This window comes from Myodes glareolus, chromosome X (assembly GCF_982192425.1).
Source record: "Myodes glareolus chromosome X, mMyoGla1.1, whole genome shotgun sequence".
In the NCBI taxonomy this organism is placed as follows: domain Eukaryota; kingdom Metazoa; phylum Chordata; class Mammalia; order Rodentia; family Cricetidae; genus Myodes; species Myodes glareolus.
Genome location: NC_142053.1, coordinates 23,397,080 through 23,411,026, shown reverse-complemented (window position 1 = coordinate 23,411,026; position 13,947 = coordinate 23,397,080). Strand labels below are relative to the sequence as shown.

General features: G+C 38.5%; 1 pseudogene; it reads right to left on the bottom strand.

Annotated features, from left to right (window-relative positions):
• Positions 1-1,031: 1,031 nt before the first annotated feature.
• On the bottom strand, positions 1,032-1,438 carry LOC125410654 (small ribosomal subunit protein uS12 pseudogene; annotated as a pseudogene).
• Positions 1,439-13,947: the final 12,509 nt, after the last annotated feature.

Genomic DNA, 13,947 nt, shown 5'->3' with positions numbered 1-13,947 from the left:
GGCCCCAGCATTTTGTTCTATTAGGAACTACTAAATGATGCAGTAATTTTTCTCCCAAGATTCCATCCATCTCATTATAATTAAGACCACAGGATCATTTCCCTTCAATGTTTCTTTAGAGTTCTGAGAAATCGTCAGCAAGGCAAATCCCCAGTTTATCAGATGCCTCGCTTTTAGCAGAATGAGACTTTCATCAGGTGCCCAGAGAGCAGAGGCCTTACATCTCTCCAGTAGCTGGCCTCTGTGCCAGTTCTGCCATCTTCATTAGAGAAGCGTCAACCATGCGCTCTCCACAATATTTCCTTCATGGCACTGCAATGTCTCCAAATTCGCATGCCTCTGCCAATATTCACCAATTTATTCGCTTTCATATTTTTGAAAATTTCCATGAAAATGTAAGATATTTTGAACCTTACCAGTTGAGAAGGGATAGAACCAAAAACTATTGTGAGGACATGTAGAAGTGACCCATAAGCTGCAGTGTAAAAGCTCTACTAGCTAGCTGAAAATATTCTTTTTGGTACATATTCTTTGTATTAAGAAGCTAAAGTTTAAATTTTTCTGAACAAAAAATTGTATACCACAAAACCTGCCCCAAATTAAGGCCCTCTACATTTCATCATGTACAGAAAGAGGAGCCCATGATGGACTATTAGTAATTAGTGTATTGTGGGAGGTAGTGCCATTTTCCTCAGTGGGATAACCATTGACAAGTTACCTCAACGTAGTAAATGACAGCCCCTTTAAAAAGCATTTCATAATTATATTATGTGGACAACTATTTTACCTCCATGTATATATTGCACTGCATCTATGCCTGGTACACACAGGAGATACAAGAAGGGGTCAGATCCCTTGGAACTGTAATTAAAGACGTCTGTGAGACACCATGTGGTTGCTAACAATTATATCTGGGCCCTCTACAAGAACATCAAGTGCTCTTAACCACTGAATCATTGCTCCAGGCCCACAATTATAAATTCCTGTTTTTAGAATATGAAAATTTGTTACTGTGTTTCCATTCTCAAAATTTATGATCTTGGTCTTTCCTTCTTACCTTTGTATGGGGCCAAAACCTCCACTGGCTACTTTAACTAATTTAAAGCAGAATCCAGGAATATCACCTTTTCATAACATTTTTAACCAAATTCACCAACCAGAACTTAATTGTTTTCCTCAATGAAGTTCAATCAGTCATCACTGGACATGAAAGCTGTGGTCTTCTTGTCCTTCTTGATGAGCTGCACCCTGACACACTTCCTGATAGCAGAATTTGGCTGCTTGGCTTCAAACTCGACTTTTTCTAGAACCTTTTTCCTTTTGCATGAGATGCACCTCCAAAAAGATTGGCCTTCAGGGCTTTCTTGTGTTGCTTACCATGACCCCTTTGGTGACAATGTAGCTTCCAAGCAGTACAGAGACCATGACACTTGTCCATCTTTCCAGTATCACTGGCTTGAGAGAAAGCCAATTATAAATTCTTAAACCACCCAAAGAGTATTTAAATTTCAAAAACTCACTCTTATATTTGAATTATGACTTTTCATAACTATGCTGAAATATGTGTGATCTGTAAAGATTTGGGCAAACACCAATATTTTAAAAGAATCTTGATGTATGCAGAAAAGACATCTCTATTTTTTATGCTGCTGTGAACAAAGTAACAGAATTTTTGAACACTCCAAGAAGAAATATCATTTAATATTTACTCAGGTAAAGAAAAACTACATGTCACGAACTGGTATTTATACTATTATTATGTATGCTAGAAAATTATTTTATTGTTTTTTGGAGACCAACCTTTTGTGATAGCTTGATTATGAGCCACCTTTGTGTAGATGAAAGAAAAGATATTCAAACAAGTAAAAATAAATGTGCATGATTCACCAGCACAGCTAACTCGAGATTTTCCAGCTTCATAACCACAACTGATAGGAAGATTTATCGTCACAGCTGCCTGCGTTCCTCTTTTCCTTGTAGCTAAAGGAATCAAATTTCTTTCTGGAGATTAGTCATGTGCGGGGGTGTTGCCAACTGCAAAAATATTTGTTATGAATGAGGTGCACTTCTCTGCTCCTATCCTCCAGCCCCAAGTCAGTGAGTAATTTTCATCTCTTTGTGTGTCTTTCCCGCCTACTATCAGGAAGAAATTTTAATGACTTACGCAGTCAAACTTTCTTTACTTGTTACTCTAACCTCAAACTTCAGATTGTATTGTTTCTGGAACATGATAAGCTCACAGAGAAAGGTAAGACAAAATGGCATTTGAACACATGCTTACAAGAATGAGATTCAAGCTGAAGGGAAACCATACATAGGGATTGAAAGCAGAAAAGGGGTGAAAGCATCTTAGGTGACGAGGAATGTGCCAAGTACTCTCTTAAGCTCCCTTCCTAAACAAATTGAACATTTCAAACAACTAACTAATAATGTCACAGAGTGTCAACATGCTTTCTTTTTTCTTATGGACTGCTTTGTGGAAACTCTATCATTCTAAGAACAGTCCTACCAGGGGTTAAGTCATATTTCCATTTCGCACAGGAAACAAGTAAATTTTTCAAAATTACACAATTTATTAGTGGCTGAAAGCATTTATGCTTAGATCTAGCTAGCTCCCTAGTTTGTTCTCTGTTTTTCAATATTCTGTCTTGCTTATAAAGAATTACCCAATTATATAAGCACTAATGTAAGTACACAGTTTGAGAAAATCGACGCTGTGCCTACATAAGAAATTCATAAAACCAAAAGGGACTTCCATTGGTCATTTCTTTCATGTAAAATTAATGCTGCCTTTTCCTTTTTAACACTTTTGGAAATATGCATTTAAAATCTGGCTTGTACCTAATCACAATCTGGCAACCTTTGTCTCATAGGATTTTTCTATTCTTTAAACCATATGGTGCTAGTAGGATGGAACATACTACGCTATGTTCAATTAAAGAAAAATACTAAAATAATTGAACAGAGAATGAGATTTCAATAACTCCACTAATGGCTTTGTTTCTATAATGTCACTTTGGGTAGGACTGTTTTCCTATTGAATTTAATGGTTGCTTTACCTACACATTTTATAATTTAGAATTCCAGGTTGTTTTAATATGACATGTAAGAAGAATAATAGAGAAACAGTGAAGTAGTAGAGAAATTCCCAGCATTAAAAGGGAGATACTGGAGTTTGTGTAAAGTTTGCTTGGTTTTGTTGTTGTTGTTGTTGTTTGGTTTCTTTTTTTTTTTTTTACATTTTGAAAGGGAGGCATAGTATATTTGGCTCTGTATTAAATATAAAGTCAATCATTTAGCTAAGCTCATTTATGAGAGTAATTATTGTTCAAATCAATACTAATGATTGACTAGCTTGCTCATATATAAGCACCCTTATTTGGTCTCTAACAGGGCAAAAACATAATCAGTTATTCATAGTCATTAAAATTTTTATAAGGCAAAAAGGCAAAGAGAAGATACATTTTCAACATTGACCACTTGAACAGCTGAGCCTAACCCAGTAAACAAATGACACAAAAGAACACGAATTTCAACAGCTTATTAAAATGCCCTCTCCGTCCCCCTATAGACCACATTCGGTTTTGTCTCCTTTCCCGGGCACTTGAGCAAATAGGAAGTTTCAGAGGAGACGATGCCTCTTAGGTGAATAAATTCATTTCCCCGGCAACCTTGAATTAAAGCTGCCTTCTGTGTGACTGCTGGTTTTTCTCCCTGGTCACAATAGTTAGGGAACGGCCTTATTGTTGTTGCAATGAGATGGGATTCACCACAGGCTCATCCATTTTTCTTTTTAGTAATCTAGCCTTCCTTGACCTTTGTTGGGACTACTGTGTACTGATCTGATGCTTCAGAGACTTGCCCACTGTCACCCCTACCAGCTGCTATGCCCAGATGACCTCATCCTTCTTTCTAAGGATGAGTGACTCCTTGCAGTTGTGGCTTATGGCACATCTCCAGTCCCCCTATTCCACCCTCATTGTGAATAATCAAATCTTCATGTACATTGGCCTTGGGAACCTGGACCAGTGCCTTCTTAGTAGCAATCACAGAATTCCTGCTCATCTTTGTGGGAGTGATGTCATAGTCATCTTACCCATGAATTACACGCCATGTTTGTCAGCATGATTCTGGGTTTACTTCTCAGCATGTTCACTTTGCCTCTGCCTTTCCCCCTCATTTCCTGCTTCCACATTGTGGTTTTCATATGCTCAGCATCTGTTGTATGGAGGCAAGGCTCAAAGCTTTCTCTACCTGTGAAAAACATGTCACCCAGTCATGTGTACTAGAAACCTCAGTCAAAAGAACAAGCTTTTCTCAGTGGTATGAATTACTTGCCGCCATGTTAAATCCCCCACCTTCCATCCTGGAAGATAAGCATGTAAAGTGAGTTTAAGCAGTTAGGCACTGGGAATCAAAAGAATCCTAATTGTTCTTTTCTAACTTCTCCAGAGACCAAGGAAAAAATAGAAAATTAACCCATTACTTCAATGCATTCTTTGAAGATTTATGTTTATTTTATGTATATAAATGCTTTGCTTGCATATATGTATGTGTAACAAATACATGTCATGCCCTCGGAGGCCAACAAAAGGGTGTCAGAGCCCCTGAACCTGGAGGTGTTAGTGTTTGTGAGCTGCTGTGTGGATTCTGGGAGCTGAATCCAGGTCCTCCACAAGAGCAGCAAGTGATCTTATCCACTGAGCCATCACTCCGACCCCTCAATGTATTTTTTACGTAAATATCATGAAAACTGTTAGTGAACATTCACTTTATGGTTACCACTCGCATCCACTAACAGGTTGACCATAGATATTAATGTAGTTTTAAGCTACATTATGACCTAAAGCCATTAATATGACCAGAATAGTTCACAAAAAAAATAACAGTATAGGTTTAAGAAAGTGGCCACTATATCCATATTCACAGTAACCCATCACAGAGATCTTGTTACTGTTTAGGTCTTTAAAAAAATGCATCACTCTGATTCTTGACATTTTAGTATTTTTTTATGTCTCTCGGTGGCTTTAAATGTTCATTCAGATATTTTTTAATTTAGCGTTGGAGAATTTCACAGATAATACATTTTAATCCAGCCCATCCTCAACTCCCTCCCCACTTATACCCCTGAGCCGCCATTAGTTTTCATGTCAACTTCATGTATTCAGTTTTAAGTCCTCTGAGTCTATTTAATGCTGCCAGGAGGGACGTTTTCTGAAATATAAACCATAGGATTTTTAAGGCATGATATTTTTATAATCAGCTATCTTTGAACTTGCCACACCAGATAGATACACAAAATGGTGCCTATAGACAACGGCATTGGTCCTTATAGAATGTTTTCTAGACATCTGCTCCAATTTGATACTAAAGGAGAAATAACCAATGATTTCTCATCCGTAGGTGATAATATCTGATATCAATAAGTATCTATTGAATATACAACAATATATCTTTTCATAAGTGGTTTTAAATAAATTACTGTAGTATATATTTGAAATTCTTATATTAAAGTTGTTTGCATATTGTAAATATTAATGAATGTTTCACAACCAATGTTGTTTTGACAAATTTTTAATTTCTGTCATATCAATTTCTTATGAAAATATCTAAACTGAAAATGTTATTCTTTTGCCTTCTGTCTCTCTGCCTTCTCTTCCATGATGTGCCTTAGCGACCCTCTGGCCATTTCAGCTCCCACTTCTCATACAAATTTATGAGTTTTAGCATTTCTGCTCTTCCCAAGAGTCCTCATGGCCAAGACTACAATTATCTTTCTCCTTTTTTCCATATTTAATAAGATACAGTATGCATGTTCAATTGTTGACAAGCTGCATTTATTAAACACTTTCTATCATGGTGACTTCCCATTTTAACTTTGAACAACTAACTCAAGTTCCCTGTCATGGCAAATGGTAGATGGGTGTGGTTTCTAAAACTTCTCTTCCTCTCACAGTATTTTCTTGGGGAGATGGCTCTTTGGTTTCATCATTTTCTATGTTACCTTTTTATTTACCTTCCAAAAGTTGATCACTCGTGAGACTAAGATAACAAAGTCATGAAAAGAAAAAAGCACCTATAATCCTAGTACTAGGAGGAATTGAGTTGAAGTCCAGTTTGGGATATGTAGCTACAGCAGGTTCAGTCTCAGCTTATATAAAAAGAGTCTGGCTCAAATCAAGAGCAGTGGGTGTAACTAGGTTGTAAAATGCTTATCTTTTGTCACCTTTTGTCACCCCCTTGGGCAAGTGGGGTGTGACATCTGTTCTCTGAGTACTTGCTGCCCAAAGAGGATGAGGTGAAGTCATTAGAAAGCTATCCATTGAGCCAGCCAGTCTCTTTCATTATGCATTTTCCCTTGGGCCACTTTTTTACAGGTACTAAGTGGTCAGTAGAATATCCCTGACACTTAAATCGTCCGTTGTTGGCAGCACCACATATACAGCCAAAGCTATTGGATGGTGCATAGTGAAATCCCAAGAGTTGGGTTCAAATTCTTGCACTGCATTTATTTTCTATGGCAGCTTAGGCAAATAATTGAATCATTCTGTGTGCTGCTTCCCCTGCTAGGAAAATGAAGACAGCAATGGTATTTTGCTTACAGTAGTGCTGTTCTGACGGAATTGACAGTCTGTAGGAATTGCTCTGCTTCATTCTGACACATAGTAAGCTTTTAATCAACATGAAGTACTATGATATTTTTCTGAAGTCTTCCAAATATTCATATTCTTTATTATCCAGTCAATTTCCTTTATGCATCTTCCACTCAAGAATGTACAGTGAGAAGACTCTCTGTCCCCTTCTCTAATTTTAGAACACAGTAATATCATATTTCCTTTTGGCTCACAATTTTATGGCTTTGCTCTTAATCTGTTTGACTCCTATTCCAGTACCTCTGACCTATGCTTGATGTATTTTAAGTAGAGACAGCCTCAAACTTAGGAATGAGTTATGTCCCAAAGCTACTCATAAGTCATCAGCTTGGAACTTGGAGCACGTTTTACCAGTGAGATGAGGCAGTTATTTTCCAAGGGCAGTTCTCTAGCACTTATTAAAGTCACCAACCTTTCACCAACAACATGAAGGCCCTAAAACTATCGATTAAAATATAGTTATTGAAAGACAGGTTTTATGTTCCTATGTACGATGATAATAAGTGAAGTTAGATTGGATTGCTCCTCCAAAAATATAATAATGATCTGTATTGCTGAGCATGGGAGCTCACGACTGTAATACTAGTCTTTTGGAGGCTGATGCAAGATCTGAAATTCAAGGCCAGTCAACTCTGCATAGGGAATTCCAGGATAACGAGGGTACCATAGCAACATAGCATCGTTTAAAAAAAAAACATAGCAATTATACGTAGCCATGGGCTACATAAAGTCAACTTCGCACAAGTATATCATGTACTTTGACTGTATCCACCCTCCCCTTCCTTCTACCACCTTCTCTTCCCGTTATAGCCATTCATTCTCCTAGAGAGTTTTGCTTCTACTCTTTATGTCCTGTATATAGATAAGATTTTATGAACCTGGATAAAATCTAATATTCAAAAATGACAGAAAATACATGATATTTACTTTTAAGAGTCTGACGTATGTACTTGCTATAAAATGTCTCATTTGCAAGTGGGAAAAATTATCCAAGGTCATAACGCTAGCTAAACACAGAGTCATAACGAATATCCATGTTTGCAGTTTCAATTGAAGAGATCCTTCAAATAATCCTTATCCAGTAGGCTAATCTGCCTTGAGGAGCTCTAGGGAGCTTAAACAGAAAACTAGCAAAGTGCAACAATGAGAGCCGGAGAGCTATTTCTCTGCAGACTCAAAAAATAACTTGCTTGGTGCCAGGTGTGGTGGCACACACCTGTAATCACAGAAGTCAGGAGGCTGAGTCAGAGAAACTGGGAATTTGAGGGTAGAAACCAGTTTCAAAGTCATCCTGAGTTACGAAATGATATCTTGTCACAGAAAAAAATAGAGACAAAATATTTCCCTTCTGAGGACCAGTTATTTGCAATGGCAGTTCAGAGGACTGCTGATTTCTTTCTTTTTATTCTATTGCTGTTGTTGGATGATTTGATAACTCTCCATTTTTTTGTCCTGAACTCTCTCCACAGACTACAATGGTCTTGAACTCACAAGGGTCCACCTACCTCTGCCTCCTGCGTACTGGGATTAAAGGCGTGTGCCACCATACCAAGCACAATTTGCTATTTCCATATCTGAAATCATTTATGTCTTAAATATTTACTAAACAGCTACTGTATGTTAAAAATTCAAATATAAATAAAATATCTGCTTGAGAGAGGTGGGGAGAAAGAGAAAAAAAGAGAGAAAAGAGAGAGCACAAATAAACTCAGGAAAATAGTGAAAAAACAAAGAGTCACGTTTGTTGAAAACCAGAGACCAATTCTAGTGGAGGCAGTTAGGGAACCTTTAATGGAAGAGATGACAGTTTTAGTGGAGTGATTGGGAGTTTCCGGATGGATAAAGAAAGACAGTTTTAGTGATGTGTTAAGCAAGCAAAAACCTGTTTGCTGTTCTGCTAGACACTGCCACCAACTCACCATAGCTACCGTAAAGGGCATGGAAAGTTTCCTTGGCAATATACGTCTTGAAAGGCATCAGCGAGCCAGAGTCTGCGGGCACTGTTAACTGTAGTAAGGAACTTGTATTTGTTTATTCTATAGGTCAGCAAAATGCAACCGGAAACACCAAATCTAGTTCTTGTACAGCTTGTACAGCCCAAAAGCTACAACTGCTTTTCAAAGTTTTAAGCAATAAATAAAAAGAGCCAAGGAACATTCTATTACAATTTAATATGTTCTAAAATGTCTAAGCTATTTACTAGCTGGCCTTTATATAAAGAGAAAAAGCTAACTCCTCCAGTAGGTCACCACTGAAGGTTTTTGAAGAAGCCAGTAAGATGTTCGTCATCTTCTTTTAGAAAGATTACTTTGGCAAACAAATGTGAGTAACCAGTTGAGACTGTCTAAGACTTGTCACCACACCTATTAGAAGCCCCCAACAATAATCTGAGAGCTCCTGCTGACTTGAACTAGACTATAGCAATAAGGATTTGCTAAAGACCTGAAATGGAGCACTGTTTCCTTCCTTTTTTTTCATTTTACATGCAATTTCACTAACATTCAACATGTAGGTTCTCAAAAGTCGAGTCTTTATCACAGATACAAACAGGGGGTCCAAAGGATAAAAGATCTTGCACTGAACATCCTTCATTTCTTTTCAACATTCAATAAACAAAGACAGATACAGACAGCACAGCATTCAAGGGCTCATTGTTGTCTTTCAGTCATATGCCACAGGCCCTTCTCTGACCAGAATAGAACTCGGTGGTACATGAAATTGCATTTTGTTCAAACAAAATGCTTTTATTTAAAGATGCTAAATATCCTCTGCCTTCTTGCGTGATCTCTGAGGTTCACTGATCACCTGTCACTCCTTTCGACAGCCTGTAGATGTGTCTCATGCATCATGAATCATGCTATCATGAGACCTAACAGGAAGATTTTGAAACACATTGCTCATAAATATCAGTGACATCAGTTTCTATATTAGAACTAGTAGATAAATGTTCACTCAGCCCATCCCTAAAACATCCTAGAATAATATTATCTATATTCTGTCCAAGACATTTCATGAACGTATTTTCATTTGAGCTTCACAGAAATGTAAACGTCACTTTACAGATGAGAAAGTCAAGGATCCAGAGGCTAAAACGGGTAGTGCAGTTTCATGGCTGGTTAAATAGTAGAGGGAGGAGTAAATCCTAGCTGTACCCTAAAGCCGGGAGATTTACCACCATGCTGTGGCCACAAAGGACAAAGATCCAGATATCCTCATTAACACCTTGCTCTTGCTATTCACTCCCATTCTGAGCTGTGAAGCCTGTTGCTGAGTCACTCTCCATTTTCTGTCTGCTTTGGCATAGCCCGTATTAGACTGAATCCTTTCCTGTCTTATAGCTTCATAAAGAACTCTCCTAACTGACGTGGAGTGACTACAGCCTACGTGCCTATAATCTCTCAAGCACACAGCCACCTTCCTCTCTTCCTGGATATGAGACAGTGGCATTTGCCTTTGCCTCTTCCTCATATTACCCTGACGCAGGCGATTAGAGGCATTTCTCTTTTGTACTTTGATTGGTTCTCTATTTCAATTCTAATTTCTTTATTCTTTGCGCTTCCCATTAGTTGGTTCTAAAATGGAAAATATCTATTTTTCTCATCAAAGCATTTGGCTTCATTTCTTTCCTTGAGAGCTTTCTTTAAATTATTTTTTAACCATACCATATCTCTCTGACAGCTTAAAATGGAAGCTGGACTCCTCTCCCCTTGGCCATTTCTCATTGTTTTCCGTCCCTTCTCTTATAGGAATTTGCTCATCTTCTGGTTACTTCTGCCAAATTTCCAAGCTTTTAAGAAATTAATTTCAGCTATTACCATTTCATGGCCAGAAGTGCTAGCTTTCATTTTATATGCTGGGCCTCTACTCTCTCTTGCATATAAATCCTGTCAGCTCTACTGGATCGCTTCTTTTTTATGTAAGGCTATTGCAAAATGTCAGCATCTGCATCTAAATAATCTAACTTCAAGTGTACATTTGTGCACACAGTTTTCTAAGTAGTCAGCTTTGCTGCTCAGTTTCCAACGTTCTCTGGCTCTGCTCCCTTCTCTGAAATATAATTGAACTGTCCCTTTACTCCAAGCCCACTTTATTTTATGAAGAATGCAAAAAGGGCATTGCCTCCTAGTTTACAAAGCCAAAGCTGTACTCCCCACTAATTGGCATCTTTGAATGTGTCTTCCCGTTCAGATCTCCTACCTTTCATATACTGGCAAGGTAATGTTAAAGCACAAATTCCACCCCTCTTTGGAAGTCTCTTCATCTTCTTTAATGACAAGAACCTGAAGCCCAGCCACTAAATGAGGGCAATTGACAAGTATTATAAGCAAGCGACTCTGGGTGCTGATGGAGAGAAAATAGATGAAGTCCTCGTGGGTGAAGGATATGTGGACTGTTTCTTTAAGCTAGGTATGGTGAGAACACATTGCAAAGTACATTGCTAATTGAAGGGCCTTAGCTCCTTGGGAGTTTTTAAAGCAAGAAAAACGTTGCAGCTCTCGAAATCTTCAGTGAAAGGCTGGAGATAAAAAGGATACTGCTCTCAAAAGAGGGAAGAAGGAAAAAAGAAGGGAGGGTAAGGGGGAAAAGAGGCAGGGAAGGAATAAGAGAAGAGTACATAATGCCTTTGGCTGAAAGCCAATAGATTCCATTTTAGATAGAGCTGAATATGAGGCGTTTGATTGAAAACCACCTAGGATGCTCATCAGATACTCAGATACATGACTCTGTTCAGAGAGACTGGACAGAGGTGCAGATAAATATTGGAAATAAATTGTGATGTGATGGTGGGATGACCATTCTGAAAATTGGGGGCAAAAAGCAGAAGGAACATTCATGCAGAAGATGCACACTTGCGTGGTAGGTTACAGAAAGAATCGTTTGTGGGAACAGCAGTGGAAGAATACAAAGGCTAAAGCAGATGCAGGATTCTGACATAATTTAAAGGATATGTCAGATATATGGAAGAGGATGGTTTCTGACTTTACCTATTCGGTTTGCTCAGTACAATCCTTAAAACACGATGCTACAGTAGATTGTAGTTGCAGAAGCTATATAGGAGAGAGTGAGGAATAAAAGGCATCAGTGTACACTATGTTTTTAGGGAAGCCTGATGATGAGAAGGAGGAAGGCAGTGAATTCCCCATGATCATGGACCAGCAGCCTTTAAGATTAGAGGCTCTTCTGCGTGGTTGTAAACACAGGGAAGGGACATTGGTACGAGTAGGAAATAAATGTGTGTTTCCTTAGAAAGGGGATGTGGCAAGCAAGAAAGGGAGAGAAAGAAGAAAGGAGAAGGAAAAACCAGAAGGACGTGAAAGTACCAGATAAAATTGAAATGCTCTGTTGCCGTGCAAACCTGACAAATCACCAAAAGGTAGAATTAACTAGTCATGCTCTTGCTGTCGTCAGTTCTGGCACGAAAGAACAGAGATACTTCTTCCTTAGAGATAAAAGAAAGCCGGGGTCCAGGGACAGAAAAGAATCAAAGTTAGAAAGGAAAGAAAGAGAAAACAAATAAAAGGAGTCTTATTCCTCTGGTGGGTGTGAATTTCCATTACCCACGTCTCTGTTCCTGATTCTGTGAGAAGGGCTCCATCTGCAGGAAGCCTTGGTAATTACTCTTATGCTTGGCAGATGTTCTGCACAGAAGCCTCTTGTTTCTTTCAGTAAACACCACCTTAATCCCCAGCTGTTTATTTCTTGTGGCCCTTAATAGCTTTTTATTTTCCATTAGTCTCTTCTCCTTACCTGATAGCTACTTTTAATTCTTTCCCTCAATTAAAACCTCTCATTCCCACACACTTCTCAATCTTTAATGCCTTTTTATACAAACTTTTCCTCATTACTGAAGACTACTTAACTATTACTGCAGTTTCAGGAGGCTTAACTGATAAGAAGTGAGAGTCGTGGAAGAGCTAGTAAAAGAGGAATTCTTAAACACTGGACTTCCTTCCAATGGCAGTGATGATACTGCTTCTTGTCATGGTTGAATGACAACAGCAAGTGGACTGGAGGTATACATGCGGGCATTTAGGAAGCCTGTCCTCTAATAAGCTCATATAAAATATCACTTGAGAAGGACTAAAATACATTTTGAAGTCTTAACAACCCAGAGTGTGTGGCAAAGGCCAGGTTTTTTTTGTTTTTTTTTTTTGCCTCTAGTCACTTATATAAACTGGAGACTAACTTGGTCTCTCAGAGCTAGATATGAGAAAATTCCACTTGTCAGTCCTCCATCGTCATTGTGCAGTCTCTAGCGGCTGGACACAGTGTACCAGCGTGGAGTGCTAAAAGAAAAGCAGGCAAGCCCCCGCTGTAGCTTCTTGTTAGTCCATTTTGTGTTCTAAAGAACAGCTCTGGGGGAAATAGATAAAAAGAAAGACATTCAACAAAGGGTCACAAATTGCAGGTGCATTAAAGACCTTGAGTCAAATGAGTTTAGGTACTGGCTGAGAACAAGGAGAACAAGACACAGAAAACATGAGCAGCTTAGCAATGCCCCTACTTATTCTCTGGGATAAAGGTCTCTGCATGATAATTGCTCACAGAACAGGGAGAGACAAAGCAATGAACAATTACAATGCTACGTGGGAAATGCTGTAAGAGAGGAAAACAGGACGCTATGACGCATTACTTACACATTGCCTAGGCTTAGAGGATAAAGGGAAGAAGGGAGGGCTTCCTGGAAGGGGCAACATCTGAAATGAGTTTTGAAAGGTGAATGAAACTTTCCCTGGTAGAAAAGCTGTAACTGAAATTGCACGTGGACAGAAAAGAGCCTGGCCAAAGAAAGAGAAGTGTGTGCTAGCTTGAAGTGTCTCAGCCTGGCCGAGTTGTGATGTAAAGGGGTCTAAAGATGGAGGAGGGAGAGTGGAGAGAAACAATAGAGCAGGAAGCAGGAAACAGGAAGCACAGTGAAAGGCCTTCTGCGATATTATTCTATATGCACTGATCCTACTAGTTAAGTTCCATGAGAGCCCAGAATATGTATGTTTCATTCATAGGCTCACCCCCAATTTCTCTAAAGTGGTACATAACACAGAAACAGATGTCCTAAAAGGAGCATAAATAAATCCCATAGGAAGGTACTTGAAAATCATTCTGAAAGCTATTAGTTCTATCTTGAAAATTTTTAGCTTCATTTAGATATTTATCTAATAGTCAGTTGGATATACACCTGAGTCTCAGAAGGAAATGTCAAAATCTATATTTGGGAGCCTCCATATAGATGATACCTGATATATACCTCTATTTTGCTTATTACATTAATAAGTCCTCTCATATTTATCACTTA